This window comes from Anas platyrhynchos, chromosome 13 (genome assembly GCF_047663525.1).
Source record: "Anas platyrhynchos isolate ZD024472 breed Pekin duck chromosome 13, IASCAAS_PekinDuck_T2T, whole genome shotgun sequence".
Taxonomy (NCBI): domain Eukaryota; kingdom Metazoa; phylum Chordata; class Aves; order Anseriformes; family Anatidae; genus Anas; species Anas platyrhynchos.
In genome coordinates this window covers 8,828,589-8,845,309 of record NC_092599.1, presented here as the reverse complement: position 1 = coordinate 8,845,309, position 16,721 = coordinate 8,828,589, and the positions used below count along the sequence as shown (strand labels likewise).

The 16,721-nt window shown below is 39.8% G+C and overlaps 1 protein-coding gene across 3 annotated transcripts in view; it reads right to left on the bottom strand.

The window, feature by feature from the left end:
- Positions 1 to 16,721, bottom strand: part of FHIT (fragile histidine triad diadenosine triphosphatase) — a 565,789-nt gene that overhangs the window by 65,168 nt on the left and 483,900 nt on the right. The gene's annotated exons all lie outside the window — the stretch shown is intronic.

Genomic DNA, 16,721 nt, shown 5'->3' with positions numbered 1-16,721 from the left:
TTTAAAAAGTGAACATTCTGAAGATTGGTGGCAAAGAAGATGTACTTATCTTTGGAATATACCAGAATGCTAACCCTAAAGAGAAAAGACACCAAAGAAATGAACACCAAACTCCTAATAAAATTCTTAGTGGAACAAACACTGTCTCAAACAAAAGTCAAATCATTCAGTTTCTGATGGGACTAATTCATGTGTTTCCACACCAAGCAAACACATGGCTGGAATGCTAACCAAACCAAGCCAAAGTTTTATATGAAAAGGTGTGTGACTTGCAGGTTGCGTGCAGCATATCCAGACACAATCTGTGCTCTGGGCACCTGAGATTCACTGTCATTTCCCACCTGTTGTAAAAAAAAAATTAAAACCCATAGATAACAACTCCTCAAGAAAGAAATGCTGTCAGATTTCTGGCAGAAGAGACATACATTATTCTTGGCAAAACAGGGTTAGGTTGGTCCTGTCAGAACAGAAGCAGAAGCATGTGATACTGGCAAAGCAAAGACAGTAGTAGAACTCCTTTTCTGAAAATAAAAATTAATAAAATAAAACAAAAAGAACTTTACATAATTCTTGGCAATGACAGTGTATTGTGTGGGTTTGATTTCCTGACAAGACAATCTGGCATTTGCAGACAAATAATACCACACAGATATGGGCAACCATTCAGCTTGCTCTACACAGAACTGCCATCCCGCCACAAAAGCAAAAAAGCACTCATAAAACCCACAGTATTTCCGCAAAAGCATTTTTGTTTCTTTGTGAATCCTGGCCAAGCTATGTATTTCATGCCCACAATAAAGTCAGTCCACCTTTCCCATGAGAAGGTTTTCTTAGGAACGGAAAATGTTTGGACAAAAAATGCATTACATCCTAATTTCAGCAGCGCTGTGGCTGTAATTTTTCTATAAAAAAAGAAATGAAGAAACACAGCAAAGTTTCATAGAAATGTTAAGCACTACTAGCAAGAAGTCAATGTATGGACTTCTCAGCCACAGTAACCTCAAATCCATTAAAAAATAAAGTCATGGCTATTATAGATACAGGACATTACCAAATATCCATTAGCAAAGGACAGTGAACTGCTGTAAGTGGCTTGTCAAGCATGCAATGAAGAAAACTCAATATTTATCTATAACCTCGTTTGAGTTCAGTGTTCTTCTCACTCACCTGTGCAACAGCCTGGTTTTCAAACACGCTGCTCAGGCTTTTTCTGCTTCAGATTAAAATCTCCCTGCTGATGTTGGATGCCAGAGAAAAAATAAAGGCACACACAAACTATTTTTGATGATGCCAGCCTTACTGTTGGCAAGATGCACTGCTTTCACATATGATATTACTTCCTTGTCAGGTATCTAAGAATAAGGTTGAGGATGTGTGATGGACGAGAAATCACAGAAATGTAGCAGCTTGCTATTTTGTACTGAAATAAACATTATTTTTCAATTCTTAGTAAAACAAACAAATTAAAAAGGAGGTCATAGCATTTCTAGGTAAGAGCATTTTTAGGTAAAAACAGCCTTTACTATGAAATAGATACCAAATAGCCTGAGCAGAGAAGAAGCTCTGCCAGCTAGGGACCTCAGCAAACTGTGCCTGAGAGCTAAAGTCAAGGAACTGCATCTTGGCTCTTTTGACCTGTGCTGCCTCAATAAAGCCAGCGTGGGTACCTGCCAAGTGCCCCCAGCTCACTCCTCCTGTGTCTTGTACACAACCCCAAGGCAGGAGGGTGAGGAGAAACACCAGCACTACAGATATGGGTCTGACCCAAGGAACTGACAGGCATTCAGCCAGATTTTTAGAACTGTCTTCAACCTAAGCAAAACTCTCTACAGATGCACAGGTGTTAGCAAGGAGTCGCCTTACTGGTTCTTGAGATCTCTGAGATTTTAATCTCTGCTGCACTGAGATGGACTGTAGAGATGGAGGACCTGCTCCAAACAGTCTCAAGACCAGCCCTGTGAGGAAAAAAGCGTTTGATGTCAATCTGGGTTTAAATCTGCTTAGCTTTATAAGTATCAAAACTGTTAGTAAATATAACTGCTACTTCTGATCATCACCGGACCAAGCCCTCTCTGCAGTTTGTTGCCAGGTTATCCGGCCCAATAGGAACAAGTTACCCAATGACATCAGAAGCCACAGACATTCACTAAATGACACTTTCTTTCAAGATGTGTGCAGGTTGCTTTTGTGTTTGCTTTTTCTTTTCCTGTTTGTTTTGTTTTGTTTCATTTGATGGCAGCTAAATGAATTGCAACAGCAATTAAATTTTGTCATCTAAGCCTTTAATTACCTGAAAACCTTCCTTCATGGAAATTTGTGGACAAATACGTTTATTCATTCCTTAAACACTCAAACAAAATGATCTGTGTTAAAAGTTAGATTCTTTTGAAGAAATATGTAAAATGTAAATGACTGAACAAAACTCCTAGAAGAGAGAGACGTTGCAATTTGCCAGCATGTAGCACACAGTCTGATAATAAACTCCTGCCAAGAATTAGCAACCCCCTTGTCTGATAAAACAGGGTGCGTAAGAGAGTCAGGCCCAGAAAATCCCTCCATATCGATGACAGCAAAAGAGTTGCCAACAGCCCAAGAGGAACAGTGGCATCACTCAGATGAAGAGGGAAGAGAGGTTTCAGCTATGTCACTAGTACTTGCTGCAGAATTTTTAATTCAAGAGCCCAGTTTAATGCTAATCAAGCTTAATATATCTTCACACTGGTTTAAATAGGAATGGGACTGGACTCTACGGAGCCTACATGAGGACAGATGTCCTCAGCTCCCACTGCACCAAACAGAAGCTGGTGGTCTGCATTCCCACAATCAGGCACTAACCACCCCCATCTGCTATCTCAGTCAAAAGTGTTAACCACCTTCAGAGTTTAACATTAACTCCTGATACAGCCATAAATGAGATCCCAGCATTAATCTGCTTTGCCTTTTTTTTTTTCCTTTTTTTTTTTTTTTTTCTTTTTCATCTTGCTCTAATTATTAAGGAGCAAAGCACTGATGAACAACACTGATTGCATATTCTAAAAAAATGTACCACCCTCCAGCTGCTCTGCTGGTGAATCCCCTGCTTGCTGCTTGTTGGGATTTACTCTCAGCCCATTGCATCTGAAACTAATTACTACAACACCATCCTCAACATTAATTCCCTTCTCCTCTCTGGAATCAGAAGCAATATGGTACATTCAGAAGATAATTTTTCATCTCTCTTCCTAAAGGAAAGATCTCAGCTGTTTGATGAAGATAATGGTAATGAGTCACCAATTTCAGAAGGTGAAGCTTTCCGATGTCCCTTTATCAGAAACCATTGTCCACATTTTCAGCTGGTGATTTAGGGAACTTTTTTATATGAATGTCACCAAGACCTAGAGAAATCTGTCAGCTCTCTGTGTGATCTCAAAGATAAATTGCAGCAATATCTTGTCAACCAGCTCTCTTAAACTTACTTCACTGTCTATTCTCATTGCACCTGTTTCACTATTACTTTTTTCTCCTGCAAACTATTTTGCACAACTTCCTTCCTTTGCTCTTTCCTGCAAATGAACTATTTTTCTCTGTTTTAATTGTCCCTTCGTTTTCAGTCAGAAGAAGCATTTTTTTAGTGACCAGAATTATCATGCAGTTTTATTTATGATGTGACTATTAAAAAGAAAGATTGTGCGGTCAGGCCCCAATACATCAGTGAGATGTCACACTGCAATTGGTTTCAGGAATGACAGCCACCTCTTGTCACCTGCTGGAGTTCACTCCTGTAACCTCATCAGCCTGATTCCTATGTCTGTCTGGTATCTGTGTTCTGGTGCAGTTGCACCTCTGATGCACCTAAAATGTTCCCCCAGGTTAGAGATCCTCAGCTCACACTTCAATGAGCAACAAATGTGCTGCTGCCCACCTGCTCCCTTGCACCAGGCATCTGAAGTGGCTTTTTGAAAGGCAGAGCCTTTAGCCCCAGAGATATTATAGCAAACATGTACTCATATATTTTTGGCTATTGAAAAGGATGCTGAAAATAAAAGGAAATGAAAATCAGTAACTCATTCAATTCAGCAAGCAGATGTAACTTGTGCCCTTCTATATAAACTTCCCTATGCTAAATATTAATCATAACAATTAGACCTTATAGTAGATGACATTGTGTTTTCTCAAATTGCTGCAGAGCATTAAGACTCACTGCTCGAGTTCTCTGGTGCCTGAACTATTGCATTGCTATGCATAGCATTAGGAGAATTAACAATTCAAAGCTGTACTGTTATGACCAAAGTGACACAACTGAAGCAGTATTCAGTTTCTGTGTGCGTTCTATGAATACAATCTTAGCCTTTCCAATGATACGTTCAAAACATTTATATTCTGACAATGCATTATAAAGAACGTTAGAAAAATAGCAACAAGATAAAACCTAGCAGAGGATCAGATTTTCCTGGTCATTTAGGTGACATCGAGAATGAAAAGCTCTATCATTTCAATAAAACTCTAGTCCAAGTACTCTCAAGATCTACTCCTCTGCCATATATAGCCATATATAGCCAGTATTTTTTTAATCATCAGATTAGAATGAAGAATTGGGTGCTGCATGGCTTGTTTGGCCCTGTTTTCTCCTTTCTTTTGACTGAAAGGTTACATTTGGTATTTGTCATCTGTGCATACTAATATTTGAAATGGTGCAGTCAAGATTTTTTCTTGAGAAAAGAAGAAAAGCAAAAAACTGAATGAAAGTAACTTCCAGCTACTGAATTTGTGTAGGTCCTAGCAGAAGGGCTTTTTCTCTTATTTTTACCCTGGTTTGGTACTGACCCTAAGCTTGGACATGCATCCTCTGCCCAGGCTGATGTTGTGTCATAGAGACAGCTCTATTACTTTAGGAGCTACAACTGCCCCCTGTGTAGTCCACTTTTGCTTTGAGCACAGTTTTCATGGCCAAGCTGTGGAACGGGTGAGCCGCAAAGTCGACAGCTGAGCTGCGAGTGAGCTTCAGCTGAGGATTACAAGAAATTTGCAACATCATGTTTGCAGTATTTTGTACTCTGTTTTTTCCCAGAGATAATACCTTCACTTTTACTTGTAAGATCTTTTGTGTTCCCCACTACAATCAAGGAGAGAAAATCTGCCTGTAAACCTTTTTGTTCTATATTATCATTTCATGTTGGTTTGGTGTGTTAATCAAAGTGTCAGTAATGGCTGCAAAGAGAACTCATTCAACCCTTCAAATGAAGAGAAATCTAAGCTTTCTAACACTGGCACATTTTCCAGCGGATAAGCTTTTTCACAAAGTAATTATTTCATTTTCTAGAAAGATTACTGATTACATCACACTGGGAAAAACTAAGAGAGGGACCCTTTATCTTCCCCATGTTTCTGCAATTCTTGTACAAACTTATACTTGTTACCATGAAAAATGACAAATTTGCCATCTGATCAAAATGTTAACAAGGTAAGTGTCAGTGAGATGGATCACTGACTGTCACTGCAAGCCAGAACATGAGGATACATTGATATTTCTCAATATATTCACTGCTTCCCCAATGTTCGCTAACAACATTTCTACTGTGAGTGTAATAAATCACACAGAAATAACAAGCTGCATAGGATCTCCAGGATATGATAGATTTGTCGTAATAGCGGTATCTGCAAGGTAGAAAACAATTGGTAATGATCTATAGAAAGACCTAATCAACTGTCATTTGCTATAATGTGGCAGATGAAGCAAAGATATGAAATCTATAACACTTCTTTAGCCACTACCCTCCCCCTACATATACACATGCATCAAGTGGGAAATAGTAAAAAGAATGAATGAGCTTTGGGGTCGCAGAAGTAGAAAAGAAAGTTAATAGCATGCCCTGGATGCAATCATTAAATTATACACTGCTGAACAAGGCAAGGGATAATCACAGAAGCTGCACAGTCCTGTAACAATGATAAAGGCTTCTGCCAAGCCCGTTCCTCCCCCTTTGCTTTATTTCTTTTTCATTGATTTCAGTGTTTTAAAAACTACTTACACTGAAGTGCAACCAAATGCTAATGAGGCTGGATAACCAATGGAAATGCTCATCCTCATTTTGCAGGGATCTCAGAGGACTGAAGACAAGATGTTCCAAGGCTCTATAGGTATTTTGTGCAACTTCACAAATCAAAATCAAATGTTCTGAACTGGGCTGTGCCAGATCCCCAGCTTTCTGCTGGGACTTTCATGTTCCTTTGCCTTTGCCTTCTCCTACATGGGAGTTAAACACCCCACCTTCCAGCAGACTTCCAGAAAGACAAGAAGTTTTAGTTTGCTGAAGTACAGAAGTTTAACTTTCCATTAAGATAATGCACTGTTTAAGGTTAAAGCCTCAAGTCCTACATTTTTAAATACTCATATACCTCTCCCGATCATATTCTCCACTGCCACCTGCCTGCAACAACATCCTGGTCAAGAACTAACACTCATCTATTAGACTGTAAGCTTCCCAGGTTACAGAGACTGCTCTGCACAGAGTTTTCTTCCCTACCCACTTTAGGGATGCCTATCTGGACCAGGAGGCAGTGCAGTGCATGCAATGAGAACCTTGGGCTTAAAATTAAAGGAAACAAAAAACAACCAATCAAAAAACAAACAAACAAACAACAAAAAAACAAACCAAACCAAAACAAAACACACACACACAAACTAATTTTTATAAAGTGTAAAGATTTTTTTTTTTTTTTCCCCAGAAGGATGGTGGAAGAGTAATGGCTGCTTTGCATTACTTTGCTTGCAAATCACATCTCACTTAAGTGAATACATTTTTGGGAACACAGGAATTGCCATGCTGCCTCAGCACAGCAGTGCTCTGCTCCAGCATCCTGTCTGGCAGCTGCTGCCGGGGAATGTGCAGAAAACCTCCTAGTGGGCAGTTACAGGAAAAACCTGTTCAGATCCAACATTTTCTCCCAGCCCCTCAACCAGTCAGTAAGAATTGGCTTGTCTTGAAACATGGAGGTTTGCGTCTTCTCAAATGCTTTTTTAAGCCCTTCCGGAGTTTGTAGCTTAGCATTTTCCACATCAGAGAGTTTACGAAGAGCCGTATTTTCAAAAACCCTCATCTTCTGGCATGGCACTAAATAAAGCTGGACAAATTTTGGAAAGGGCTTAGCTCCTTGGTGAAAGGGAACTGCTGAGTTCTTTTGCATATCTATCCTTAAAGGGTCACAACAGGAACTGCTCTGTGCTCAGCAGTTTTGAAAATCTGTCCTCAGTGGGAGGTGCTAAATCTTTGGAAAGCTGGTGCTCAACACTTTTGATAATCTGGCCCCAAGTTAAGTATCAGGGGCCAAATTACGTGATTTAGAGGCAGAAATTCCCTACTGACAGCAGTGCAGATTTCTGCTCTATATGAATAGCTCAATAGGATTCTGGAATAATAGAGCCATGAAAAGTGGATAATGCAACAAATAAACATCAAAGGGTAGGACTTTCCTTTTCAATCATGTTCCCTTGTGCTTTACATGAAAGGACTGAAATATTCTGAGATGAAAGAGGGAGAAGTAATGGTTAACTATACAGTCCTGCATTTCCTTCTATGATGAAAATACAAAGCATTTTTCAGGAACAGAGTATTCATGCAACATACAATTGGTAGTTTGCCTGGTATACAAGACATTGGTGGTACTAGGACTAGCCTCCTCTTCGTATGCATGTGTGCACCAAAGACTGAAGAGCTGTATATTTCTTCAATTCTTTTCCACACTGGAAGCAAAGTTATCTCAGTCAAGCTCATCTTTATTCTTTCTTACGAACAAATGACCTCCATTTCTCTCCCTTGGATATTTTCAAGATTCAGCCAATTCTATACACAATTCTGACCTAAATTTAGGTTTACATGCAATAATTTATGATTGCTTGTGGCATATTAGAGAATTTCAGGGAAACTTACTGGTACTCAGATCATGGACCCCATGGAGTTCGACCCTCATGTAATTTCCCCAGATTCCCATGAGAGCTTTGGCCCACATGCTGCCATTATTAACATTTCTGTCCTTCATTCCTGCTGGAATATCCAGCTAACAAGTTATGTGTTTATTTATAGAGGGTTAGACTTCAGCACAGAACTAAGGAGAGTACAGATGTGATCAGCTGAATGGGAGTACATCAAGTTTCCTTGAGGTCTTTAGGTGTCTTCCAAAGCCTTTGACAAAAGATTGTTATTTACAGGTCCCTGTAACCCCGGCCTGATGCAGGGATGCACAGGTTTCCTGGGCCCATAGGAACAGGCTGCTCATGCAAGCTGAAGATACTGTATTAAGAGTACAGTGGGAAGAGATCATCATTGCACCCTGGGGAGAAGAGTTGGCACTAACATCGTTCATGTGACAAGATTATTTACCATGTGTTCATGCCAGCTTTCTTCTCCAGAAATCATTTTTCTTGGTGAAACCGTGGACTAAGATGGGAGAGCCTGAGACATGGGAAATACCACACACTCCTTCCCCCAGAGGAGGGGAACAATGCAGAGGATGAACATTTTCATTTCACCAGAGGAAAACTGGTTATCAAGATGCAATTTGCAAATAAATGCTGTTCTGTGTAATTAAAAGAAACCAACAACAAACAAAATGACTGTGGACCAGCAGGAAACAAGAAACTCTCCATGGAGAGTGTTAATTTAGAGAACACCCACCATGCAGCCCACCTTCCCCATTCTCCCTCTAGAAAGAGATCCATTTTATACATGGTGATTAGGGCACTGAAGAAAAAAGTATTAACATGATTCACACGTAGGAAACAAGGTTATTAGGAGTAGGGATCATTTCAGCACATTGTTCTTCTTAATAAGCAGAGCAACGAGTAATTGAGTTTCAGGCAATCTCCAAGGTGGCGCTTTGTAGAGAAAGCAGAACTTGGCATGATGTCTACTTTTCCTTTAATTACATTGCCCTAATGAGCAACTTTCTTTACTCTCAGCAAATTTATTTCTTGAGAAGAAGCAACAGTAATAAATGAGTAAAAGGGATCACCAGGTAGTACCAGAGAAGAAATATCAGGAGCTTAAAATGACAAGAGGTTGCTAAAAGTGTTGGAAAAACACCAGATTGTTCTCAGCTTCATTGTTTACTGCACTCAACAATAGAGTAAAGGATGCTAATCAATGGAGCATGCTACCTAACCTGGGAACTGCCCTTATTCTACTGCTATTTCCCTTCTACACATGTTCATGAAAGCGACCCAGAAACACAAACTGCTGACACATCAATACAAAGCTCCCCAGCTCACATGCAGCAGAGGGCAGTTCTGCTTCATGCCCTTGTGCAAACGATACGAAGAGACAACCACATGCCAATAACAGCCTACTGACTGTCAATACTGCTCAATGCATCCTAATACACAAGGATAAAGGGCTGGCTTTTCAGAAGTCTTTAAAGCATTTAGACTCTGACTTGTTGAAAGTCAATGACAGAGAGGGCCCTAGCTATCTTGCTTGTCTTTTTCTTTTTTTTTTTTTAATCATCCTGCCTCTACCTGAGAATGCACCTACAGCAAATAATTTCCTGGATGTGCCTTTCTGGAGTAAAAAAAAAAAAAAAAAAAAAAAAAAAGCTCCACACTTGAGCTTCTTCTTGTATTTTTTCTGTAAGTGTTTGCTAAAAGTCAACACACTAGTGGAGACCCCCTAGAACTAGTAAAACCACTGGTATCTACAGGTGAGTGGACATATCACCTATTATTAAAATACTTGAGGTGTCTACCTTTAGAGACGTGCCATTGCTGCTGCTCACAAACTTTGGTAGAATTAAACCAGAGTACTCCCATGTGACAATCTGACTTTTTAAATACCAACAATATTATTCTCCAGAAAAACACTGAATAAAGGTTCTTATGAAACATCCAAATTTTCAACGTTGCTTAAAGCTGGGGAGCTTATCCCACTATATTTATTGACTTCTTAGGGTCACAGCTCCTACATGGAAGCATGATCCTCATGCCCTGGATTATTTCATGTAGCTATAGAGAGGTGATCAATCCACCTCTTTCCTTTTGCTTGTTCAGAGAGTTATGAATGTATCTGCACTCAATAGCAGATCTCACTTGCTCACTCTCTAACTTCACTGTCTCCCCTTACCTCTCCGCATCACACCTTCAAGTGCTACTACTTAATGCACTCACATAGCTGGTAGGAAATTTAATTAATGTGTAAAAATACTCTGAGGTCTCCAAAAACAGGTACTTCAGATGTAAAAGTGTGAAATGAAATTATCTACAAATGGAAAATTTGAAAGTGCCAGTGGAAGCAGACACCTAAGACCTTAAGTGTTTATGCAGCTTTATGTATTGTTATTTCTTCAGTAAGACTGCCACAGAAATGGCAGGGGTATGGGAAGAAAGTATGTTAGCACTTAGACTCTACTCATAAGTGCATTAAGTGCAACTATTTTTCTGAGGAAAAAAAAAACAGGAGGAGAGCAAATTCCCTTCTCCTGGGAAGCTAATCTCAGTTACTGCTCACAATCACACTTCAGCTGAAGAAAACCCTGCCTAACTCCCATACTGTATGTGATCTGGCAGTTGTGTGCATTTGCCACTTCAAAGACACTAATGTAATGACCAAGAATAGATTTTCTTCTTACAAAAAGAAAGCAAAAAGTGATCCTTCAAGAAAAAAGTATCTAAAAATAGACCTTCCATTAAGAACTATTTATTGTAATACCTTCCCTCTTCCACAGAGATTGCAATCCCTAGAAGCAGGTTACCAATAGACAGAAGTAATTAACATTGGTAAAAATGGGGATACAAACATTTGGTAGGATTTGCTTTTATGTTTACTACAAACATGTGACCAACTTCTGCAATTAAATGCAGAAAGTGGTTATTAGCCAGCCCGGTTGCACATTGCTGCAACCCTCCAGGGAATGTGAGACAAAGGCTGCCTTATTTCCCTGCTTTCCCTCCTTGTTGGAATACCTGTGCTTGGGTGGCTGTAATTACGTTGCAACTCAGCCAAGTGGGAGTTTGAACCTTGCTTTTTCTTGCAGCAATAAATGCAGTTACTTGATGTGGGCACCAATAAACACTTCGCCATTTTGCAGAGTGCAAAAGCTGAAATTTGGGAACAATGCTGCACTGTGCTCCTGGAAACATATTCAATGGCTCCCTGCAACATTTTCATCCAAAAAAAGTCATTAGCACACAAGGCAGTAGTCAGAAAGGTAAAAGTTTTCAATACAAGGCAAAGGGCAACAAATCTGTTTTTGAAAACAAATCATATACTTCCTGTAATTAATTAAATTTTGGGGATATTTCCTTTTTGACCCCAAGGAAACAGTGCTATTTCTTCTCTTCTTTTGAACATCCTGTATGTTTTAAAATGCACACTTCATTCCAGACAGAATTAGCAGTTCTGAAGATTTTGCAGTAATATGGACACTCAAAAGCTCCCCGCAATGAGCCATCACCCCAGTGGGGGAGTTGAAGCTCTTCACTCCCACCCTGGAGGGTATCCTGGGGTTCAGAGCAGGGAAGTGTGGTCACTGGTGTGAGAAGGACCCACCAACTTCGCTCTTGGCATCGATGAAGGCCACCTGCCCCTGCAGTGCCATGCAACCTGGGTGCAGGGTTATAAACACCATTTAATAAATTTGAGGGCTGGAGAACAGTAGGAGAGAGGGGAGCAGATTCTCACATCATCAGGAGGGAAATAGACTTTTAAAAAGCCAGTTGTGTCTGTGCACAACAATGAAGCTTTATGTCTATACAAACTGACAAGTCAAATTGTACTCCTGGGCCCAATTCTCAACATCAGTGCCATTTGATGGTGATAGCTCACCTCCTGCCTCTGCAGCCTTAATGGCTCTGTCTGCCAGGAAGGGCAGGCAGGATGATTAAAATAAGCATTAACAAAATGGTTTGGTGATTAGCTTCTCTCTCTCTTTCTCTCCCCCCCTTCCTTTCACTTTTTTACTTTTTTTTTTTTTTTTGGTCTGCCGAAGATTGGTACAGCCTTTTGTTCATTAGCAGTGTACATAACTAGTGAAAATTTGAAGTATTCATTTTCTTAAGGACAAGGATTAAAGCAATTAGTGAAAACCACTGCAACCTAGCACTCAAGTCAATTCATAACATGGAAAAGAAACAATAGTGCTTAATATATTTAAACAAAACCAAATTGTATATAATTATCCTGACACTCTGTCAAACTAAATTTTCACTCTAGTGCAATGATTTGTTAAAATCTCCTTTCTGAAACTGAAATGAACATTTTCTTTCTCAGTATGGAAACAGCTCTGCAATCTCCTTAGACCTCCCCCATGGCAAAAGCATCACAACAAAACCTAACATCCACTCTCACTCTTTTTGCCATCAGACTCCTTCCTCCCATTTCAATGGCCTAATCCATTGCTGGGCTTGCCCAAAGGAGACCTGAGCCCTTGCCATCTCACCAACTGCCCCACACACTTGCATTATCAGGGCCTAAAAGAGCAGAAGATAATTTTGAGCAAATGTTTCTAGAAAAGCAAGCCATATTCCTGCAATATTTTGCCCAAGATAATTTTGTACCTCTGCCTTTTATGCATTTTATGCCTTTCTTAACATATGGCAATAAAGGTATAGAACACGGCCTGAGCTATCTTTGGCAATGAATTTTTTAACTACTGTTTTAAATGCATGTAACTGAGATTTGCCTACGATAAACTCTGTAGCATTTTTGCCAGACCACAAGCTGTAATGTAAAGTGTTGTCTTCTACAAAAAGAGGTGAGGTGTTAACTGTGAAACCACAGTGAGCTGGTAACAGAAAGGTGTTAACTTTGGAGCCTGAAGGATGGCAGTTTATATTTCAATGCTGTTAACTGTTTCACTGATGATTATTGTAGCAGAAATACTGAGGAAAGGCATGACACAATCAGATCTTCCTTAGACAATTTAGCTGTTGAAATCTCATACATTTTGGTGCAAGAGAGAAGGCCCAGAAGTATTAGATGAGACCAAAACAAATACTGCATGTATTACTGAGCCCTCTGCTCTTTCCACATCTACAAACACAAGTCCATGTGTGTGTGTATATATACACACACGTATATAAACACATGTACATATAAGCAAGTGTATGAATACCTGTTTACTAAAAAGAGTATTTTTCTTCAGACTTCATAATTTTCACTTTCATTTTAATAAACTTTTTTTTTTTTTTTTTATATTTCTTTAATAATCTAAAAGTGCTTAAATAGGAGGTTTGGGGAATTTTCTTTCAACTCATACTGTCAGCATGTCATTTTGTTTTTGGAAACAAAAAACATTCAATTCTCTGTTTGTTATTTTAGGATTGTTGGCAGTATTTTCTAGCTCCCTTCAGTTCAGCTTCCTTCTACACCTTTATTCCCCCAGAAGGAAAAAAAAAAAGGAAAACAGTGAGCAAATACATAAAGGAAAAAGAAAGCGTGAGTTTTTTTTTTTTTCTTTTCCACAAAACAAATGAAAAGAGAACACAAGCACATATCTGGAAAGCTTATTTCTCATATTTATATATTTTTCACTCTTTTGACTCATAAGATAAATTAACTTGACCTTGCAGACATTGGTAAACCCATCCAATCAGACTTTTATTTACCTCCCAACCAAGGAAGAACACTTGGCTCCATTAATATACCTCCACCTTCATTTAGAAAAGTCACATTTAGAAAGTGAGGGATAGCATCACATACATATCACTGAATCTGATGATTCAGTGCTGGGCAAGCTAATGACACTGCCGGCAACAACCATGTCAGACGGCATCTCCTATGGCTTGGTCACTTCCCAGGTACTTGGTGCTTGAACCTCCACTAGACAAACCCTATCCCTCAAAACAGTGATCTGCATTTGCACGGGAGCAAGACAAAGAAACTGCCCCCAGCTACAGGGTCCAAACAGGTCATTTCTGTGGAGGGTCACAACCTAAAACCATAACAGCTTTATGTATCTGTGCGGGGGTCAGAAGGTTGGATCACTGTGAGCTACTGGCCATAACAGAGTCAATCCTACCACTGGAAGGTGTTTTGATGATCTTTAAGGTCCCATTCAACCCAAACCATTCCGTGATTCTATGACTGGGAAGGGACTTTCCAAATTTTGCTCTTGGCAGAACAAACTGCAGAGGTAATCTGATACACAGTGCCCTGCATTTCTTTGTGATTAGGTTTGGGGCTTACCAACTGCTCTCATGCCTCAATCCTTAAACAGAATGTAAGGGAGTATTTCATTTTAAGTTTATGGCAACATTTCAGTTCAGAGAAGAAAAATCTCTTTTTAGAAACCACCAACTCCCTGATAGTTCTGTTTACTTTCCATCTCATAAATTCCAAAAAGTCCAGGATACTAATGGGGTATGTTCTCCCCACCAGCAAGAATTCGGCTTACATTGTGCATCAGAGGATAATCAGAGGTCTAGAGACAGTTTTACCTCAGAGACTGGGAATACACAAGAAGCATCCGAGCAGCTAAGCAAGTCCAATTGCTGACATAGCAAATGGGTCTGAGAGACCATGTTCACTTTAATTCCCTTATCAATGACTTGTCTTTGGTTGGAGCCTCTTTGTCACCAAGTTACTTGCCAATGAAGGACACAAAAGAGCAAATGTTTCATGAGTTAAACACAGTAAATATCCTACAGTAGGAGCCAAGAGCCCTTTTGTAATCATTGCAATAATTTGTCTTTGCTATATTTTAGACTAAACGTTAGTGATTTCTGGAAGCTGGTATTTTTTACCTATGAGGAAAATGATTGTAGGAACCTTGAGGCAGCAAAGGGTAAGAACCAGCAAAAGCAGTGATGGAATGCAGAGAGACAGCTGGGCTAGAGGGCAGTGAGACTACACAACAAATGTATAATGCCAAATGTACATTACCTTCCAGACAAAGTCTAGGTGTAAAGGGCATGGATATGATCATGAGGAATTGCTGCCCTTAATGAGAACTCTTCAAACCATTTCTGATTTGTTCCTATAGCTGGGCTGATCCCATTTCTCTAGATCCAAACAAAAATATCAGGGAATGAAGTGGTTCTTAATCAGATCTGATTATGATATCTTCCTGTCTGAAGATGAATGCAGCAATGTACACAGGCTACAGGAAGATTTCAGAGATTTCAGATACCAAATTAAGAAATGTTTTGCAGGGTTGGAAGAGGTAGAAAATACCATAAACAGTGGGGTTTCCATCTAGGGAGATGTACATAATGGTAGGATGTCTCCCATCCTTGTTACATCCTGCTGGTAGATTTGTCATTTTTGCCTTACGTAGCTTGGGTGCATGCAGGGAGTACCAGCAGTTTCCAGGGGATTTCAAATTTTAATCATATAAAATATCATGGTCCACAAAACAAATCATCCTGTTTGACTCAAAAAGAAATTCATTTGTTGGAAAAAAAATTGTTTCAGGTCAACTCAAAATGACTTTTTGTCATGACTTTTTGTCAGTTTACTTGACAAAAGTCCAAAACATAATTATTTGCACAACTCTAGCTTCTACTGCAATACTCACAGCTGGAAATATTCATATACAGTTAGTCTGACTTGCCCAGCTGGAGTCGCTATAATATCACAAGACACATGAAACAACTGGGAAATTATTATGCTCCTTGGCTACTAGAAACCTCCTCTGATGCTCCATCAGTCAGAAAAAAACAACATTGGCAAGACCAGGATAAAACCCACAGCCTACTAGGAAGAATTTATTTGCTGCTGCATCAGAAGAAGATAGGGAAATAGACTTGTACCTGGGGAAAACATTTTTTTGTTGTTTTATTTTTCTTTTATAAATCCAATTTACATTCTGTGTTGGTTCCTTCCCTTTCCATGGATTTACCCATGCAGGGTTCAAAGGAAGCAGAGTCTGGCCCCAAGGGAGTTCAGATGCAGCAGACTGATCTACCAGCAGGCTACAATATGTTCCCAGAAGGTGCCATTATAATTCTGAGGCCAAGGAACAGCCTATTAGCTCTGCATGCTATTAATTTTCATGAACAGTTCAATCCAATGCTCACAGAAGCTGTTGGGCATCTTTCCATTTTGTCTAGCAGGACCTGGATTAAGGCTTATTTATCTTTTCATTATATACCTTATCTTTAAGGAAGAAGCAGCCCAAACAGCTTAGTACAGCTGTGCACGTTTCAAGCCCTCCACCAGGCTCTGTGCTCGGCAGTACGCAAGACGCTGTCTGCAGGTCAGGGTGAAGGCATGTCACAGTCAAAGCCACTCACGGAGAATTAAACTTCAGGCTTGTTTGACTAAACTTCTAAATTCACTGCTGTTCCCCAGTTTTGCCAACGTGAAAAAGCAGCCCAGCAGGCTCTTGAGTCACGTGCCAAAATGCCTCCTCCATCCTCCCTGGAACTGGAAACGATTACTAATAGGTATTCTTGCTGAAATGATTTAACATAATGTGCTGAATGAGATCACTAAGTCAAAATATCTTTCCCTAAGTGATTCTCTTACTGTGTGCCTGAATGCCAGAGGGGAAGGAGGACAGCATGAACTGAGGTCTTTTGCCGGCTTCTGCATTTTACAAAATCTCTAAGTTACCAGAGAATTCACATTAAGAAGTTTCACCCAGGCTCATTACAAGAGGTCCACGAGGCAGGTCTGGCAGGCAGTGAGGGGATGGAGACACAAGAATTCGGGTCAGCCTCTCTTATTCACACTTTCTCCCTCTAGAATATTTTTAATGCTCTCCAGCCTAGGCTGGGAACTGAAAATGGGCGAGGAGCTCGGGTGGGCATG